At 41.1% G+C, this 3,797-nt stretch overlaps 1 pseudogene; it reads left to right on the forward strand.

The window, feature by feature from the left end:
* Nucleotides 1-2,468: 2,468 nt before the first annotated feature.
* On the forward strand, nucleotides 2,469-3,797 carry LOC147828339 (large ribosomal subunit protein uL30 pseudogene; annotated as a pseudogene).

A 3,797-nucleotide genomic window follows, 5' to 3' on the forward strand; every position in this document is an offset into this window, starting at 1 on the left:
AGATGGCGGCCATGTTTTTGCCTTGAAGAACTGGCTAGATGATGCCACCACTAACCAAAGAAGACTTTCCTGATGGAGCGTGTGTGGGCACAAAGCCATGCTGGGTTTGGGTGACTGCAGACGCTGGAAGGGGATGTTCATCGGGCTCAGGGGAAGATCTGGCCGGAGACCTGTGCCTATGCTGAGGATTGGGACAGGGAGGGAGAGGAGGAGGGACAAAGATAAGAAAAGGACACAGCAAGGGGAAGAGACAGGAGGAAAACCAGGACTAAGACTCAGAGCTTCCCCAGAGGGTAGGTGGGTGGGGACTAGATTAATTAAATGTCAATAGTCAAAAAAAAAAAAAAGATACTGGCAAACAGAATGCAGCAAATCATCAAGAAGCTTAAGGGGCCAGGGACATAGCTCAGCGGTGCAGCACCTGCCTGGCAAGTGCAAGGCCCTGAGTTCAATTCCCAGTACCAAAAAAAAAAAAAAAAAGAAGAAGAAGAAGCTTATATACCATGACCAAGTAGGATTCATCCCAGGGATGCAGGGATGGTTCAATCAATAAATCCAATACACCATATTAACAGAGCCAAGGACAAAATCCATATGATCATCTTGATAGATGCAGAAAAAGCATTTGACAAAGTCCAACACCTATTCATGATAAAAACCCTATAGAAAATTAGAACAGAAGGTCTTTATCTCAATCTGATAAAAGCCATCTATGACAAACCAACAGGCAACATCATACTAAATGGACAGAAACTGAAAGCTTTCACTCTAAAATCAGAAACAAGACAAGAATGTGCACTATCACCACTCTTATTCAATATAGTTATGAAAACATTAGTCAGATCAATTAGACAAGAGAAAGAAATAAAAGAATAAGGATAGGAAAAGAAGAAGTTAAATTGTCATTATTTGTGGGTGACATGATACTGTACATAGAAGACCTCAAAAGCTCCACCAAAAGACTTCTAGATTTAATAACCAAATTCAGTAGCATAGCAGGATACAAAGTCAACACTCAAAAATCAATAGCATTGAGGTGAGGATTTAGCTCAGTGGTACTGCACCTGCCTGGCAAACACAAGGTCCTGAGTTCAAATCCTGGTACCAGAAAAAAAAATCAATACCATTAGCAGTGCATGGTGGCATAGGCCTGTAATCCTAGCACTCAGGAGGCTGAGGCAGAAGGACTGTCACAAATCAAGGGCAGCCTGGGCTACATAGGGAGTCTGTGGCCAGCCTGAACTACACAGTGAGGTCCTGTCTCAAAAAAAAAAAAGGCATTCCTGTACACAAATAACAAACTCACTGAGAGAGAAATTAGGGAAACAACATCTTTCATAATATCATCCCTCTAAAAATGAAATACCTAGGAATCAATCTAATGAAGGAAGGAAAAGACCTCTACATGGAAAACTACAGTATTCTGAAAAAGGAGATCAAAGAGGGTATTTTGAAAATGGAAAGAGGGCTGGGGATTTAGCTCAGTGGTTCTGCTGCCTGCCTCGAAAGCACAAGGTCCGAAGTTTGATCCCCAGTACCAAAAGAAAAAAAATTCCACTAGCATGCCAGGCGTGGTGGCACACACCTGTAATCCCAGCACTTGGGAGGCTGAGGCAGGAGGATTGCTGTGAGTTTGAGGCAAGCCTGGGCTACACTGTGAGTACAAGCCCAGCCTGAACTACATAGTAAGACCCTGCCTCAAAAAAAAAAAAATCCTAACAGCATATCTCACAGAATTAGATAAAACAATCCTAAAATTTATTTGAAACCAGAAGAGACCTAAAACAGCAAAGGCAAGGCAGGAGAGTCAAAATCCCTGACTTGAAATTATACTACAAAGCTACTGTGATAAAAACAGCATGGCATTGGCACAAAAACAAAAACAACAACAACAAAAAACAGACCTGAAGATCAATGGAACTGATTACAAGATGCAAAAACAACTTCAAACACACCCAGCCACCTTATCTTTGACAAAGAAGCCAAATACTTTCACTGGAATAAAAAGTCTCTTTAATAAATAGTGTTGATAGGCCAGGGGATTTAGCTCAGTGGTTCCGCCCCTTGCCTTGCAAGTGCAAGGTCCTGAGTTTGATCCCTGGTACCAAAACAAAGCAAAACAAAACAAAAACAAGTTTGAGACCATCTTGAACTACATAGTGAGCTCAAGTCCAAGCTGAACTACACGGGGAGACCCTATCTCAAAAAGCAAAAAGCAAAAAAAAGAAAAGAAACCCCCCCCCCAACAACAACAACAAAAACAAAAAACAAAGCAAAAACACAAAAAAACTAGGGCCAGGTATTTAGCTCAGTGATTTCGCCGCCTGCTGCGCAAGCACAAAGACCTGAGTTCCATCCCCAGTACCAAAAAAAAAACCCCCAAAAAACAAACCAAAAACCTTTATATTTAAATAGTGTTGATAAAATTGGCTTTTCACATGTTGATAATTAAAACTAGACCTGTATCTTTTGCCATGCCCTAAACTCAAATAAAAATGGATCAAAGGGGTTGGGGATTTACCTCAGTGGTTTCGTTGCATGCCTCGCCAAGCGTAAGGACCCGAGTTCAATCCCCGGTACCAAAAAAAAAAAAAAAAAGGATCAAAGATTGCCTCTTTTCTGGCTGGCACCATGGAGGGTGTCAAAGAGAAGAAAAAGAAGGTTCCTGCTGTGTCAGAAACCCTTAAGAAAAAGCAAAGACATTTTGCAGAGCCGAAGGTAAAGCACCTGAGAAAGTTTGCCCAAAAGATGCTTCAAAAGGCAAGGAGGATGCTCATCTATGAAAAAGCCAGGCACTATCATAAGGAGTATAGACAGATGTACAGAACTGAGATTCAGATGGCTAGGACAGCAAGAAAAGCTGCCAACTTCTATGTATCTGCAGAACCCAAATTGGCATTTGTCATCTGGATCAGGGCTATCAATGGTGTGAGCCCAAAGTTCTGCAAGGTGTTGCAGCTTCTTCTGCTTTGTGTGGTACCTTTGTTAAGCTTAACAAGGCTTCAATTAATATACTGAGAATTGTGGAACCATATATTGCACGGGGGTGCCCAAATCTGAAGTCAGTAAATGAACTAATGTACAAGTGTGGCTGTGGCAAAATCAGTAAGAAGCAAATTGGCTCGACAGATAACTTATTGATCACTCGATCTCTTGGCAAATACGGTATTATCTGCATGGAGGATCTGATTCATGAGATCTATCGTGTGGGAAAATGCTTCAAAGAGGCAAATAATTTCCTGAACAAAACCCTGATCGCACAGGAAATGTCACATAGAATCAACAACTGGGATCTCATCCTATTAAAAAGCTTTTGCACAGCAAAAGAAACCACCAACACTGGGGATTTAGCTCAGTAGCACCATGCCTGCCTGGCAAGCACAAGGTACTGAGTTTGATTCCCAGTCCCGGAAAAAAAAAAAAAAACTAATATCTAGAATACATAAAGAACTCAGAAAAACCAGGAACCCCCCCCCCAATTTAAAGACCCAATCCAAAAATGGCAATCTTGTTCCAGAAATCTTGGAAAGAAATACACAGAGACACAGAATTTGGGTAAAATAATAAAAGTTTACTTGCAAGCAGGCAAGACTGCCAGAAACTGGTCTGGTTAGTGTCCCCCACCCCCATGTTTGTTCTGCTTCCCCTTTTATACCCTTTTTGGTCATTATCTCATTCCTAGTGGTCTTTGTTGAGTAAGTAAAAATTCCAGTTCCCATTTAATGGTTAAACACAAGTGGTTTCTGTTAACGGTTACAACCATAAACACATGACAGTTAAAACATATATATTTCAAA

The sequence above is a fragment of the Heterocephalus glaber genome, unplaced genomic scaffold (assembly GCF_053883595.1).
Source record: "Heterocephalus glaber isolate CG9 unplaced genomic scaffold, H.glaber_assembly_v1.0 deba00001140, whole genome shotgun sequence".
NCBI lineage: Eukaryota > Metazoa > Chordata > Mammalia > Rodentia > Bathyergidae > Heterocephalus > Heterocephalus glaber.